At 49.0% G+C, this 16,871-nt stretch overlaps 1 protein-coding gene across 7 annotated transcripts in view; it reads left to right on the top strand.

Annotated features, from left to right (window-relative positions):
* The first annotated feature begins 15,146 nt into the window (after positions 1 to 15,146).
* Positions 15,147 to 16,871, top strand: part of PLEKHA1 (pleckstrin homology domain containing A1) — a 42,092-nt gene continuing 40,367 nt past the window's right edge. For 2 of the 7 annotated variants that reach the window (XM_064144226.1, XM_064144225.1), the window contains exon 1: positions 15,147 to 15,299. The gene's annotated coding sequence lies outside the window, so the exon portion shown is untranslated. The remainder of the gene's footprint in view (positions 15,300 to 16,871) is intronic. The other 5 variants (XM_064144227.1, XM_064144223.1, XR_010302481.1 and 2 more) reach the window with 4 other exon arrangements.

Genomic DNA, 16,871 nt, shown 5'->3' with positions numbered 1-16,871 from the left:
TACATTTAAAGCTAAGTCCTTAACCCTCACACTGGTATTTGCCTGCATATTTGTTCAAGCAGTTGAGCTTAATGTGCTGAATCCTATTCCCCAGCTGCAAACAGGTCCATAGCCTACTGTAGACATTAAAAAAATAGTTCTTTTCAGCTGGCTTTTCATTTGGCTGAGCAAGAACTTGACCAGTTGCAATTGCCTAGCCCAAACTTTACTTTTGCTAAGGAGCTGCCCTGTTATCACTCACAGAGTTACTGAGGCTGGAATAGACCTCTGAGATCATCCAGTCCAACTTATAACCTAACACCACCACATTGACCAGACCGTGGCACTAAGTGGTACATCCAAGCTTTGCTTAAACACCTCCAGGGATGGCAACTCCAGCAGTCTTATGTGAGTGCCACATGGGTTTGGCCACAGCAGTGGAGAAACAACCATGGTGACATACTTCTAATCTTGATCTTGGGTGCCTCATTGCTTTCCAAGTGGTGCTGTTGAGAGGTGAGCTTTGGGAGTGGGCTAGGGGTGAGCTTCAGGAGTGGGTGAGAGGTGAGGAGAAAAGGATCTGGGGGTCCTAGTGGATGGGAGGTTGACCATGAGCCAGCAATGTGCTCTGGTGGCCAAGAGGGCCAATGCCATTCTGGGGTGTATTAGAAGGGCTGTGGGTAGTAAATCGAGGGAGATTCTCCTGCCCCTCTACTCTGCCCTGGTGAGGCTGCATCTGGAGTACTGTGTCCAGTTCTGGGCCACTCAGTTCAAGAGTGACAAAGAACTGCTTGACAGACTCCAGCACAGAGCCACAAAGATGCTGAAGAGAATGGAACATCTCTGTTACAAGGAGAGCCTGTGGGGGCTGAGGCTGTGTTGCTGGGAGAGAAGGAGACTGAGAGGTGACCTCATTGGTGTTTATCAAGATGTAAAGATGAGTGCCAGGAGGCTGGAGCCAGGCTCTGCTGGGTGATGCCCAATGCCAGCCCAAGGGACACTGGGTGGAAGCTGAGGCATAGGAAGTTTCATTTAAACATGAGGAGAAATTTTTGTCCTGTGAGGTTGACAGAACTCTGGAACAGGCTGCCCAGGGGGGTTGTGGAGTCTCCTTCTCTGGATATCCAAAACCCACCTGGACGTGTTCCTGTGTCTAGGAGATCCTGCTCTGGCAGGGGTTGGACTGGACGAGCTTTTGAGGTCCCTTCCAGACCCTGACATTCTGTGGTTCAACAGTGGGCTGGGGATGAGCTCTGGGAGTGGGCTTGGGTTGAGCTTCAGGAGTGGGCTGGGGGTGAGCTTCAGGTGGGCTATTCTCAGATCAAAAACCCAGAGTTTTTGTTTTGCATGCCTGACTTCTTGTACATCTGGATTCATTGTGGTGATTTCTTCACTCAAAGGCTTGTCAGGCCCTGAAACAGGCTGCCCAGAGAAGTGGTGGAGGCCACCAGCCTTGGAGGGGTTTAAAAGATGTGTAGATGTGGTGCTGAGAGATGTGGTTTAGCAGTGGCACAGCCGCTCTGGGTTAATAGGTAGAGTTGATGATCTGAAAGGTCTCTTCCACCAAAAACGAGTCTACAATCTAACAAAGTTTGTGTGTTTGGGAACAAGTGTGCAGCCAGGGCAGCTCTGTTTGCCTGCTCTACATGCCTAAAAGTGGTGGTGTGGAATTGGAGCACAGTTCACAGAGTTTCAGCTTAGTCCCTGGGCACCTGATTGCTGCACTCCTGCTCAAACAGCAGTGGAGATTCTCCAGTGGGGAAATCTTCATTGCTATCATCTGAGGACCTCCAGCCCCATTTCCCCAGCTGTCCCTAGATGCCTTCCTCCGGGGTGACCCCACCTCAGAGCCTTCCCTGTTGGTAATCCATCCCCTGCCCTGCTTGCAGTGACTCACTGCTGTCCACAGGAAGAAAACTGAATCACAACCTCAGCCACTTCTGCTGACCCCATTCGAAGGCTGCACCACGAACACGAGCGGCAGAGCAAAGCGGAGGTGGAAAGCTGAGCTTTTCATGCAGCAAGCACATTGTGGGACCTTGGGAAGGAGGATTTGTTTGCATGCTGCTCTCTCTGGCATGCCTGTGCGTGCTTGTGCAGCGTTCCCGGGGGAAGCCAGGAGCTGCATGGGAAGCCAGCTGCTCCAGTCCTCGCTTTGATAAAGTGCTGGCGGAGCCCAGCTCTGAGAGAAGCACTTTTGCAGGCTTTGCTTTGGCAAGGCTGGTCTGTGGAAGTAAATTGGGTTCCTTGCTTTGTGATCCGGGAGGGTTTTAAATCTCCTCCTGCTTTTTGAAGTTCGAATAATTAAAGTGGGACTGGCAAAGGGGCGAGGCGATAAGTAGCAGAAGCCAAATTTCAGGCTCCAGGCAATCTGCATGTGCCTGGGATCCGCCTGATGAATAAAATGAAGCCAAAGGAGGACAAGCTTGTGGGGTTATAATAGGTAAGGAGAGGCAAACCCAAATTATTCCTTTGTAGGAAAAAAAAAAGAGGCACTATTTGGCCTCTTCAGACTAGAAGTCATGCAGATAAGGTGGATCCCCTGGCTCTGCAAAGAGAGAGAGTCTCTGACACACTGCTTCAGCTCTAGGGATGGAATGGGAGCTATTTACACAGCATGCTCAGCATCTCAGGCTGGGGTTAGGCCAGCTGGAGCCCCCCCTGTTACAGAACCCCCCATCCAACACCCCTGTTAGGGAGCATGGAGGGAGCTCAGTGGCAGATGCAGCTGCACTCATCCCTCGTGCTCTGACCTTGCAATGAAGGCAAAGGCTTTGGGGAATTCAGAGGGGGATTTTGTGTTTACTTAGCTTGTGGGAGTTTAATGTTTAATCATGGCAGAGGAGTGAGTGGATTAGTCATGTAATTGTTAGCCACGATTTCTGCCTCTTTTCCTTTTGTTCCTTCTTCTTCCTTATCGCAGCTCCTGCGTCTAGTGGCCTAAACTGGCTTTCCATCACAGCCTGCTGGGCCCTGGCTTCTCAGCAGCCTGCAGGCTTGGAGCATTTGCAGGAATCTCTTCATTTGAACAACTCAAACCCAGGGCATAGGAGACAGGGGTGCTTGGCACTTAAAAGGCTCCCTGACCTCAGAGGAGGAGGATGCTTCCCCAGGGGCAGGCTTGGTGCCTGTGGCTGTATCACCTTTCCCACAGATCTGCAGCACACTTCCAAGCCTCACCCAGCAGAGGCAACACTGAAATTCCCCAGTCTCCAGCAGCCTAACATCCAGTTTCTTCTTTCTAACATCCAGTTTCAATCTCCCTTCTGCCACATTAAACCCATTCTTCCTTGTCCTCTCATTACAAGATCTTCTCAATAGTCCCTCCCCAGCCTCCCTGTAGCCCCCTTCAGATACTGGAAGACCACTCCAAAGTCTTCTCAAAGCCTTCACTTCTTCAGGCTGCAGAGCCCCAACTCTCTCAGCCTGTCCTCATAGCAGAGCTGCTGCAGCCCTCTCAGCATCTTTGTGGTTTCCTCTGGACTGGCTCCAAGAGTGATCACAGGATCCTTCCAGGTTGGAAGAGACCCAAGGAGATCATCGAGTCCAACCCCCCTGCCAGAGCAGGACAATCCTATCTAACACAGAGAGCAGAGGAACACATCCAGACAGGCCTTGAAAGACTCCTGAGAAGGAGACTCCACAACCTCTCTGGGAAGCCTATTCCAGTGCTCTGTGACCCTTACAGTAAAGTTCCCCCTTGTGTTGAGGCAGAACCTCTTTTGCTGCAGCTTACACTCATTGCTCCTTGTCCTATTCCGGGGAGCAGTGAGCAGAGCCTGTCCCCCCACTCCTGGCAGCCTTCAGATACTTATAAACACTTATCAAATCCCCTCTGAGTTCTCCAGAGGTTGCTTATTTCTCAGATGAAAGACTCACAAAAGGAATAAATGACATTAAGAAGAGACAAAACTCCAAACAAGGGAACTGTTTGTGTTAAGTGGGAAGGACACTTTTACTTTTCAATCCACCAGCCTTAAACTGTAGAACAATTTGTGGGCTCATTGGCTGGGAGATAAGCATGAGCTGACTTGCAGCTTCCTACAGCAACTCCACAGGGCTGTTCCCTAAGGGGCAGGTTCTTTACAGTGAGGGTAGTGAGACACAGGAACAGGTTGCCCAGGAGGTTGTGGATGCTCCCTCTCTGGAGGAGTTCACAGCCACGTTGGATGAAGCCTTGAGCAACCTTTTCTATTGGGAGGTGTCCCTGCCTATGGTGAGGGGTTGGAACTGGATGAACTGTGAGGTCCCAGCTCAGACTGGGACATGAGAATGCTGAGACCCTGGAATGGGTTGCCCAGGAAGGCACTTGAGGCCTCATCTCTGGAGGTGTTTCAGGCCAGGCTGGATGAGGTTCTGGGCATCCTGCTCTAGTGTGAGGTGTCCCTGCCCATGGCAGGGGTGTTGGAACTGGCTGCTCCTTGTGGTCCCTTCCAAACCTGACTGATTCTATGATTCTATGGTTCCTTCCAACCTAAACCATTCTATGATTCTATGCCTCAGTGCAGCTGAGATCTGCCCTCCAGCGTGGGTTCTCTCCTAGCATGTGCTGCAAACCCCAGCTGCTCTGTCCTGCCCACCCTTTTATCTCCTCAGAACTGAGGGATCTGGCCGTTGTGTGCTGCTGCAAGCCAGGCTGCTATGCTTTGAACAGAGGGAGTCAAAATTGCTTCATTATTGTGATTACCCTCACTGGTTAATAATTAATTCAACACAGGTCTGTAAGATACTTCTCTTGGGTTCTCACTGCTTTTAACCAAACTGCAGGGCACTTTTAACCAAACTGTAGCTCAATTAATCTCTGTAAAAAGAAAGATATGCATCTTAATTGCCATCAAATATTTATTTTAGCTTTTATTCCCCCTGTGTCAGCTCTACCTTGCTCCTTTCTAATCTTAATTCATCCTTGTGTTAGTGGTTCATAAGGCATTATTTAACATTTAGAGCAACAAGGCCAGAGAGGGGTTTGGAGTGCATTACATACAAGGAGAGACTGAGGCAGCTGGGGGGAGATCTTATTGTTCTCTACATCTACCTGAAAGGAGGTTGCAGTGAGGCTGGTGTTAGAATCATAGAATCAGGCAGGGTTGGAAGGGATCACAAGGATCAGCCAGTTCCAACATACCTGCCATGAGCAGGGACACCTCACATTAGATCAGGCTGTCCACAGTCTCATCCAGCTTGGCCTTAAACACCTCCAGGGATGAAACTTCCACTACCTCCCTGGGCAACCCCTTCCAGGCTCTCATCACCCTCATGCTGAACAACTTCTTCCCAACATCCAGTCTGAATCTACCCATTTCCAGCTTTGTACCATTCTCTGAAGTCCTATCACTCCCTGGCAGCCTAAAAAGTCCCTCCCCAGATTTTTTGTAGCCCCCTTAAGATACTGAAAGGCCACAAGAAGGTCACCTCAGAGCTTTCTCCTCTCTTCTCCAGACTGAACAGCCCAAACTCCCTCAGTCTCTCCTTACAGCAGAGCAGCTTCAGCCCTCTCCTCATCCTTCTCTGGGCACCTTCCAGCACCTCCATATCCCTCTTGTAATAGGGGCTCCAGAACTATTGGTCTCTTCTCCCAAGTAACTAATGATAGAATGAGAGGAACTGGACTTCAGTTGTGCAGGGGAGGTTTAGGTTGGATAGCAGGAAAAAATTCTTTACTGCAAGAGTGGAACAGGCTGCCCTGGGGAGTGGCAGAGTCACCATCCCTGGATGTGTTCAGGGAGCTGTAGATGGGGTGCTTCAGGATATAATTTAGTGGCCATAGTAGCTGGGTTAAGGTTGGACTCAACGATCTTCAAGGTCTTTTCCAACCTTCCTGATTCCATGAGCTGCAGAGCTGTTTTCACAGCAGTCAGTTAATTACCAGACACACAGCTGATGCCTTTACAGTTGATTTTAAGCATTTCCAAGGTGCAGTAAGTCTGCCAAATGATCCAAAGGATGCCACTTCTCTTTCCTTCTTTCCAAGACAAGACAGGACTGAGAGGACCATTCATCTTTTCATTATTAATACCAGAATTGCACTCAGTTTTAAAATAAAAGAAAGAAAACAAAAAAGGTACACATTTGAAATCCCTGCAGAGTGGCCAAGGGATCAGGCCCAGCCAGCATGGATTTAGGAGGGGCATGACCTGCCTGACCAACCTGATCTCTTTTTACAGCCAGGTTACCTGCCTGGTGAATGCAGGGCAGGCTGTGGATGTAGTCTACCTGGACTGCAGCAAAGCCTTTGACACTGTCTGCCACGACAAGCTCCTGGCCAAGCTGGCAGCTCTTGGCTTGGACAGATTCACTCTGTGCTGGATCAAGAACTGGCTGGAGGGTTGGGCCCAGAGAGTGGTGGTGAATGGTGCCACATCCAGCTGGCAGCTGGCACTGGTGGTGTGCCCCAGGGATCAGTACTGGGCCCAGTCCTGTTCAATATCTTTATTGATGATCTGAATGAGGGGATTGAGTCCAGCATCAGTAAGTTTGTAGATGACATGAAGTTAGGAGCAGGTGTGGATCTGTTGGAGGGTAGGAGGGCCCTGCAGAGGGACCTTGCCAGGCTGCATGGGTGGGCAGAGGCCAATGGGATGAGATTTAACAGGGCTAAGTGCAGAGTTCTACACTTTGGCCACAACAACCCCAAGCAGTGCTACAGGCTGGGGACAGAGTGGCTGGAGAGCAGAGGCACTTAGTGCCATGGTCTAGTTGATTGGATAGGGCTGGGTGATAGGTTGGAATGGAAGATCTTGGAGGTCTCTTCTAACCTGGTTGATTCTGTGATTCTCCAGAGCCTAGAATGGCACAGGGCAGCCCAATTGACCTTCTGGAATTGGCCCCAGCCCACATATCAGAACCACAGATCCAATCTACTTGCCATGGAAAGTGCCTCTACTTTGAAACACAAAGCCACATGGCTAGCTTAGACACACTATGGCTGGAGGAGCAGGGCAGCTTGATGCAAAAGCAGCACTGGGCATGTGAGCAGCTGCCAACATCTGTCTGCTTCAGGATGACAGATTGCAGGGCTCAGATGGCAGCACTGGCAGCGGCTGAGCACAGGCACAGATGACCTGGCAGTGCTGCTGTTTACATAACCCCTTGAAGCTATTGCCACAACCTGTGGAGATGGTTTTAGCAAGAAAAGACAATCTGTGGAGAGAAAGGAAAAGATTGGAAAGCCAGACAAGCTAAAGCAGTATCTGGAGAGGTCCTGGGGGGAATTGTCAGTTACATCATTTTCAGCAGCAGTTCAGTTTCTTGCATGTTCAGCCCTGGGTGTACTCCTTGATGGCCACATGGCTTAGAGAAAGGCTCCAGAGAAAAAGTGTTATTTCCTAAAGCATCCTTGGGGACCAAGGAGAGGCCATGATGCCCATGGCAGGGGGGTTAGAACTAGATGGTCCTTGGGGTCCCTTCTAACCCTGACTGATTCTGTGATTGTCTCTGCACCCTGTTGTGGGCATTTGCTGTACCCCAGGCACAGTCACTGCTATCTTAGCCCAAAACCTCATTCAGGGCAACAAAGGTGGTGAGGGGGCTGGAGCACAGCCCTATGAGGAGAGGCTGAGGGAGCTGGAGGTGTGCAGCCTGCAGAAGAGGAGGCTCAGGGCAGAGCTCATTGCTCTCTACAACTACTTGAAGGGAGGTTGTAGCCGGGTGGGGGTTGGTCTCTTCTGCCAGGCAACCAGCAACAGAACAAGGGGACACAGGACACAGTCTCAAATTGTGGCAGGACAGGTCTAGGCTGGATGTTAGGAGGAAGTTGTTGGCAGAGAGAGTGATTTTGCCATTGCCATTGGAACAGGCTGTCCAGGGAGATGGTGGAGTTGCCATCCTTGGAGGTGTTGAAGCAAAGCCTGGATGAGGCACTTAGTGCCATGGTCTGGTTGATTGGGCAGGGCTGGGTGCTAGATTGGACTGGCTGAGCTTGGAGGTCTCTTCCAACCTGGTTGATTCTATGATGATTCTATAATTCCCCATCTCAGCAGGGCTGGAGCTGCCTCTGGCTTTCACCCCACCAGCAGGTACCAGTTCAGGAGGATGGCTTCTGGATAGGCACTATTGGCAAGAGAGGATTTTATAGACAGTGCCATAAGGAAAGAACATACTGAAAAGGCCTTATTCTTCCTCTGACTTGGGAAAAACATGACAAGAAGAGAGAGAATGGAGGAAAGACTCAAGCATTTTCAATTGGTTAGAGCCAAGCTGGGCAGCTTTTGATGACAAAACATTCACAATCAGTTTACACCAGCACCCCACAGCATAATGTGCACAATGTGCTAAGACTTTGGCTTCCTAAATTAAAACTCAGAGCAGTTGGAAGTTACAAACACGGACATTTGGCTGAGTTTAGGATCACATTTCCAGCTGCTTTAATCCCAGTGGTCAGTTTTAATCTTTCCTCCAGTGTACATAGAAGAAAGAGATGTTACTGAAGGCAGCAGTTTGCAGGATGACACAAAGGGAGGTAATAAAAAAAGCAAATGGTGCTGGGAGATGCTGAGAATTCCTTTAAAGCTTTGAGCTAGATAGAATAGGGGTTGGCTGAGGAGGATGACAGCTGTTTCATCCTAATAATTTGCTGCAATGATTAGGGATGAGTGAGCTCAGTTCTGCTGCTCAGAAACCAACCTAAGACAGTACAAAAAGTTTAGGGTTTTTGTTTGTTTGTTTGTTTGTCTTCTAAGGGAGATGTAAAACAGCACTCAAGGAACACTCAAGGTCTAGTTGATTGGCCAGGGCTGGGTGCTAGGTTGGCCTGGATGATCTTGGAGGTCTCTTCCAACCTGGTTGATTCTGTGATTCTATTTTATATTTATATATATATATATAACATGGGATGGCTTTGGGCTACAACAAAATAAGAGGAGGGGAAAAGGATCTTTTTTGTTTTTCAGTAATAAACTTTATATGTAAAAATGCTGGAAGAAAAGTAAAAAAGCACTGCTAGATGGAAAATGAAGATGCATCATCAGTGGTTTAGTTTAATGCTATGCACACAGGAATGAGGAAAACAACCTCAAGACAGGAATATTAAACTCCTAGGGCTAATGAACTCCAAGTGTTTAAATATGACTTTCATGGAAATGGGGCACTTAAAAGGCTGAGAAATTACTCCATCACTGTGTCAGTACTAATATATGGCAGTTACACCAGGGTGCTTCTACCTCACTATCAAATCAAGAGCAAGATGCAAAGGCTGGCAGCTGAATCTGAATGAATTCAATCTCCATGTGAGATCAAATTTCCGAGCTCTGTCAACATAATTTCATCAGAGGAGCTGAAGTTTTAGCTCTCACTTAGAGGCTTTAAAATGCATATTGTAAATGTGCTGTAAAGCAGCTTTTGGATTAAACTCTTTGCTTGGATGTGCAGGGATTTTAATGCTGCTGCTCTTTTCCTCTCCGTGGAAGGCATGGAGGAAAGAGGCTTGCATTGCCCTCAAGGTGGCCAGGGTTTTGCTGTGTAGCAATGACTGCAGGAGACCTCCTTCCCCAGTGTTTTAACTGCTTACCTGCAGGGATGGGAAGGCTGATTTCCCTTCACTACCTGTTAAGTAGCAATAGTCTGGGGATGAGCATTGTTACCTTCTCAGGCTTCAGAAACTCTGTGTAACAGGAGGTGAACTACCACAAGGCTGTACTCCTGCAGTGGAGAAGACAACCTTGTTTCTTACAGTTTGCCTTGCTCCAGTGCTTGAAGTCACTGAAGCTGGGAACTCTGAGCTACAAAGAGTGGCTCTTCCCCAGGTCATGCTGACAGGAACCCTGGAGAACTTTTGCTTGTTTCCACATTAGCAGATCATTTAATGAGGCAATAAATATTATCCCATCAATCACAGAATCACAGAATGTCAGGGGCTGGAAGGGACCTCAAAAGATCATCTGGTCCAGCCTCCTTGCCAGAGCAGGATCACCCAGAGCAGATCACACAGGAATGCATCCAAACGGCTCTTGAATATCTCCAGAGAGGGAGACTCCACAACCCTCCCAGGCAGCCTGTTCCAGGGCTCTGTCACCCTCACGGGGAAAAAAATTCTTCCTCAGGTTCATATGGAACCTCCTATGCCTCAACTTCTACCCATTGCCCCTTGTCCTGTCACTGAGCATCACCCAGCAGAGCCTGGCTCCAGCCTGCTGGCACTCATCACTTACGTATTTATAAACATGAATGACTTCACCCCTGAGCCTCCTCCTCTCCAAGCAGCACAGCTCCAGCTCCCTCAGGCTCTCCTCATAAGGAAGATGTTCAACTTCCTTAATCATTTTTATGGCTCTGCACTGGAGTCTTTTGAGCAGTTCTATGTTCCTGAACTGAGAGGCCCAGAACTGGACACAGTACTCCCCTGCCACTGCAGAACATATTCATCCTCTGGGATAAAGTTTAAGGGCTGAGAAGATTTCTTTGGGTGCTAATACTGAAGGTGTTAGCAGGAGCAGAGGTACTGAAGCAGAGGAATGATCACAGCCTCTAAGAGAAGTAGTCCATCTGAGTTTGGTAACATCCCTCTGAAAACAGTGCACTGGAGGACTACTGTGTGTGGATGGAATTTGCAATGGTGAAACCACTTAAAAAAATAATTTATTGAGAGCCTTTTGCTCTGCACTTGGCAATTCACTTGCCAGGCTTTTGCCTGTTTTTCACTGTAGCAAAACTGTTAGTTTTAACAAAACCATTTTGTCTAAGGCAGAATAAGTTCCTTCAGGGCAATGAGGTGAGGATTTGTTCACAGCTCTTTGTTTCTGCCTATGTATAAAGTTGCTGAAGTTCCTCTGCTGGATAGAATTATCCATCATGAAAATGCAATTGGAAAGATGAAGAATTGGGGTATTTTTGAATTGATGAATATTTCTGCTTCATTGCCAGGATATTCAGGATGTGTGTTTATATACACAGGGTATGTATGTGACAGGGTCCTGGGTTTGCTGGGACAGAATCCTGCAGTCATGGCCTGCAGGTCATTAGCAATCAGTCAGGGCAGCTGACCAGGGCTGGTTACTTACCAAAGCTAGACCATAAACATCACATAGTGTAAAGAGGGAAGTCTGCTGAGGACAGGGATTTTTCTGCTTGGACTCCTGCTCCTGCCTGGGCTCCTCCTCGCCCTGCTCCTCTTCCTTCTGCTCTTGAGAACTGCTTTGCTCTTCAGCATCACTGCTGTACCTTTATCTGGGCTTTATGTACTTCATGCTGGCATTGGTGTTACTTCTACTGCTGCACTAAACCCACTTTCATTTCAGCCTATGAGTCTCCTCTCCTTTCCCTGATTCCCCTTTTCTGCAGGTGAGGCCTCACCAGAGCAGAGCACAGGTGGCAGAATCACCTCTCAGCCTGCTGGCCATGCTGCTTTTGGTGCAGCCTAGGATGCAGTTTGCCTTCTGGGCTGCAAGTGCACAATGCTGGCTCATGTCCAGCTTCTCACCCACTGGATGTATATTGTTTAGACAGTATATGCATAGTATTGTTAGCCCATATAGATCTACATACACATATATTGCTCCTTTGGATGTAACTGTTGCACAGGTACAGTAGAGCTCCCATTTTCTCCCAGAAGTTTCCAAACCCTGTGAAATAAATGCCTGCTCTTAAAGACTCATCCTGCTGCAGCTCACCCACCAAATGTCAACTATTATGGACTGTATCTTGAGTAATGGAAGCAAGGATTTGATATCCAAACTCTCTTCCTCCTTACAGTGATGAGAATCATAAGCAGCTCCTTAGTAACCTATTGGTACAGGAGGGGCCTGCCAATACTTTTCCCAGGCGTGAAGACTGCTGCAAGACTACCTGCCAGCTTCTTGAAACTATGAATAGAGACAAGTGGAGAGGAAATAAGTGCCTGTCTCTCATTCTGCTGGAACACACTGGGCTCCCAGCCAGTTTCTCCACTGAACTCACTGCATGGGACAGGAGATGGTGCAGACTTTGTTCTTGAAAATTTTCAGACATTACAAGGTAGGTAAAAAATAGATTCTGACCTTTGCAGTCTTTGTACCACAGGAAAAGGGTAAAGTATCCACATGATCTGATCATGTCAGGTCTGGAGTGTACCTGTTTGTCACAACAGTTTCTTTCAGCTGCTACATTTGGACAGAACAGAACGCTGAAAACACTGAGCTGCCTCAGAGGCTGTGAGCTCAGCGCAGCTTTGGTAGCCTGTGTGCCAGTACAGCATCATAAGGGCAGGACTGTGAGCAGCCTCCTCCTGAGAGTAATTTTGCCTCCTCCTAAAAGTAATTTTGCTTTAAATCGAGGCATTAGAAATGCAAATATTTATGTTTCTATGCACAGAAGGTTGTCTTGGACACCAACAATTGATACCTAAATGGTTTAAGTGTTGAAACGTGGCCCTGTTGGATTCACTTTCTGTGTCTGTACTTCCTAGGGGGAAATCTGTGTCAGTGGGAGCTGATTTCTCCACCTCAGGTTGGTCAGTGGCTGAGTTTTTCATCTTTTGGTTCCTCACATGCACATTTTGGTTCCTCACAGGCATAACACTTTTGTGATCTGCATGGCTATTTAAAAAGGTTGTGTCTCAGCTAAGCAAAGAGACTTCTTTATACACTTGATAGAGAAGCCCAGAGAAGTTGTGGACATTTCATTCCTAGAAGTGTTTAATACCAGGCTGGATGAGGCTTTAAGTAACCTGATCTAGTGGAAGGTGTCCTCTCCCATGGCAAGGGAGTTGAAACTGGATGATCTTAAAGGTCTCTTCCAACTCGAGTGATTCCAGGACTGTCTCCTCAGTAACTTGTAAATATAGGAAGAACCAGGCTGTTGCTAAAGTTGCAGAAGTATTGCACGAAAGAAATGAAGGTAACCAGCAGTAGGAGGCTTGCTACCTGATTCCAATAGAATGTATTTCCCATTTTAAATGTCATCATCATCTTTTTTCCTTTCTTGTGTCCTACTTTCTTAAGTCCTATTCCAGAAGGATACCCTGGAAAGGGCTGCCCAGGGAGGTGGTGGAAGCCTCATCCCTGGAGGTGTTTAACACTAGGCTGGATGAGGCTCTGGCCAGCCTGATCTAGTGGGACGTGTCCCTGCCCATGGCAGGAGGGTTGGAACTGGATGATCCTTGTGGTCCCTTCTAACCCTGACTGATTCTATCACAATGCTTGGTTATTCAAACCTTGTTTGGGAGGCTGGAGAAGGTACTTACAGACTGTAGGGTGCCACAGTTTCTATTCCCCCACCTTCAGAAGGTGTGCAAAGAAATTATTTCTGACTGCATGGCTTTCTGATCACAAAAAAGGCATATTGTCTTTGCAAATGGCTCTTCCAGAGCAGTGCATGGCAGGCTACGTCCTGCCACTCTTTAAAGAGCTGCTACAGTCATGATAGATCTGTCAGCACCAGAAATGTCAGCCTGGGACCTAAGCGGGGGAGGGCTGCAGAGCTGCCTACTGTTAATTGTCTTACATTAACTCCAGTCAAACACTGTTAAGTGAAAATCATCCCAAAAATGTATGAATAATTGTGAATGGAGTCGGGATTGAAAGGCTTTTGGCTCTTGCAGCTGCAAAGTATGTGACCTAGCCAGGCTTTGATAGGGAAAAGTTGCCATGGGAATGGTACAGCATTGTTCGTGGCTGACTTCAGCTTTTATTGTTGAGCTCTGATTGCAGCTTTTGTTTCACTGCGGAGCGAGTAGGGTTGTTAAATGCCAGCTTGAAACAAAGATGTATTTACAGGCAACGTCTGATTTCTATTTTTAGAGACACCGTGGCTTTAAGCTGGGGGGGGGGAGGAGGAATCCATTACTATTTTGCAAAACATTAAGCAAAAATAGTCCAATGGAGGGTTGCAAAGATGAAACAGGGACCAGAACATCTCCTCTGATAAGGAAAGGCTGAGGGATCCGAGGCTGTTTAGCCTGGAGCAGCCTGAGAGGGGATCTGATCGATAGCTGAAGGGGACAAGAGGATGGGGCCAGATTCTTTTGAGCACTGCCCAGCAACAGGCACAAACTGGACCAGGAAGGTCTACCTGGCCATGAGAAACGATTTCTTTGCTTTGAGGCTGCTGGAGCCCTGGAGCAGACTGTCCAGAGAAGCTGTGGAGTCTCCTTCTCTAGAGAGATTCCAAACCAGCATAGAATCATCATAGAATCACAGAATCAGCCAGGCTGGAAGAGACTTCCAAAATCATCCAGTCCAACCTATCCCCCAGCCCTAGCCAATCAACTAGACCATGGCACTAAGTGCCTCATCCAGTCTTTGCTTGAACACCTCCAGGGACGGCGACTCCACCACCTCCCTGGGCAGCCCATTCCAATGCCAATCACTCTCTCTGCCAACAACTTCCTCCTAACATCCAGCCTAGACTTTCCCCAGCACAACTTGAGACTGTGTCCCCTTGTTCTGTTGCTGCTTGCCTGGCAGAAGAGGCCACCCCCCACCTGGCTACAGTGTCCCTTCAGGTAGTTGTAGACAGCAATAAGGTCACCCCTGAGCCTCCTCTTCTCCAGGCTGCACACCCCCAGCTCCCTCAGCCTCTCCTCATGGACAGTGTGATCCTGGACTGCCTGCTTTAGTAGGGGGGGTTGGACTGGGTGACCCTCCAAGGTGTTTTAGAATATAATTCCCAGTAAAACTGGTTAAATGTCACTGCTGGAAATTATTATCTGCCACTAGAATCGTGGTGCCACCACAAAGCTTTTTCAAGCCTACAAGGCTCGTGTGAGAAGGGCAGGGGAAGTGCCTCGGCACACCCCAAAGCGTTCATTCCCTTTCTGGTCATCCAGAGCTCTCCATTGGATTTCACCTTAGAACCAAAGTAACTGCACATCCCGGAGAGGCAAAGCTGCGGGAGATGACTATGAGCAGTGACCGATGTATTCGTGTCCCTTCCCTGGCGCTTGGTTCTTCTCCTGCCCCTCCTCAGCACCCGCAGCGCTGCCAGCCCCAGGCCTCCCTGCCGAGCCTACGCCTGGACTACAACTCCCACCAGGCCTTGCTCCTCAGGGCGCGTTCCGGACTACGGTTCCCGTCAGGCCCTGCGCGCAGGCGGCTCCGGCGCTGCCGTTGCTGTCAGGCGGCGCCCCGCAGGCTGCCCTCGTCCCCGCCTGCCTCCCCACCGCACTACAGGCCCCGGGAGGCCCCGCGGCGCCCGGTGCCGCCGGGGGGCGGGGCTGCGGCGCCTGCGCACGGCCGGGCGGGGGCCTCGGCGCCGTCGCCGCGGTCACTGAAGTTTTGTCGGAGGGAGAAGGGGGAGGGAGGAGGAAGGGTAGGGTCGAGCCGGGCCGATAGGGGAGCGCGGCAGGAGACGGCGACTCCCCGCACGGCCCGGCTCTCCTCACGGAAGCTCCTGGACTGCGCTGGACTCCAGTAAGTGTCTCGGTCCGGAGCGGGAGCGCTGAGGCGGGGCAGCGGCCGGGCCGGGGCGGCGGGGCTGCACGGTCCGGCCCTGTGGGGAAGGTGTCTGGGTGATGCTTTTCCTTCCGTGCTTGCTCGGTGTTAGACTGGGCAAGGCACTGTCCTGCTCCTTCGACGCTCTGCCTTGTATGGCTCCTCCATCGTAACCGCTTCCCTCCCCTTCATCTTTTTCCTTCGTTCTCCCTCCAAGCCGCTGCTTTGGTGTGGGGACTGACCCCGTGTCGCCCCTCGGGGAGGGTGTACAGGAGGCTGGGGCGTAATTGTTCTGGTGAAAGAGTCAAGGCTCTGTCACATCCCCAGAGGTAAGAGGATGATCTCATAACCCGTAATTTTTTATGCCCTCCCCCCTTTTCTCCTCTTCTCAACTTCGGGCTTTGAGCATGATGGGAAGGAGCGATCTTATCTGGGCAGAGGCCTGCGCTGATGGTGCCTGGGAGGGTGTGGGCTCCTTGAGCACTCTTGCCTGCCAGGCTGGGCCTCGCTCGGTCCTGCTGGCGTTTGGTATGGTGATCTCCAGCTGGAGCTTCAGGGAGAGCCGAGTGTGATCGGGGCAGCTAGCGTTTAGTGGCTGGTTTGGCTTTAGCTTTCAGAGGTGCTAGTTCTCAAGAGGGCTTTTTAGGAAAGCTGTTGCCTGTGCTAGCAGTGCAAGCCGGCACCCGGTGAGTTGTGTCCTAGCTTAGTTGTAACCTCGCCTGGTTATTTGCTGAAGCAGTGTCTTTAAGTGGATAACTTGACTATAAATTAATGTTAAACTGTAACTAACATTGTCATATTTGCTGGTTTTAGCACATGTAAAGCTCCAGATGGGTGTTTGACGTGCTACTAACTTAACACAGATTTAAATACTGTGTGTGCAGTTCCCTTAGGTGTAGCTAATGCATAACCTTCGTTAAAGACATTCTATTAATGCACATAATGTTTGAAAGGTAACACCAAGGGGACAATTCCTCTCTGGGGAACAGGCTCCTGTTTTGAGGCCTCTTCTTAAATGAAACTTTACTCGTCCCTCATCAGCTTATAACCAAGCAAAAGGAACAGTTTATCTCCATGTGTGGGAACAGCTTTTAATTTATTAGGCTGAGCGTTATGAATTAGGTGTGAGCAAAGCAATGGTGCTTATCTTAGTTAAGCAGAGAGGGATTTTAAATTTCATGGTTTAGATTCTTGTGGGCCTGATTCTCTCCATATTTCACCCTCTTTAAACAAGCACAGTGCTTTTAGAGAGACTGCTGGACATCCCTGCAGAGAGCAAGCTGAATGGCCTCAGCTTTGTTGTTGCCTTCTGACAATTTTCTTACTTTACTAAAAGAGTCCAAAATATCTGCAAGGATCTATTTTCTGTTCTCTTCACATTACCTAATCTCAAACGTGACAGAAGACAGTGCCATGTTGATTATACAGTTTGGGCCTATGAGGTACAGGGATGGCTTCTTGCTGTTGAAATCAGCAGGGTTTAGGTTTTTTGTTGTGTTGGAGTTTTTTTTTTTTAAATTTCTTTTTTCTTTGATTGTTCACTTCCTTTTT

The sequence above is a fragment of the Pogoniulus pusillus genome, chromosome 6 (genome assembly GCF_015220805.1).
Source record: "Pogoniulus pusillus isolate bPogPus1 chromosome 6, bPogPus1.pri, whole genome shotgun sequence".
Lineage (NCBI taxonomy): Eukaryota > Metazoa > Chordata > Aves > Piciformes > Lybiidae > Pogoniulus > Pogoniulus pusillus.
This window is presented reverse-complemented; position numbering and strand designations above follow the sequence as displayed.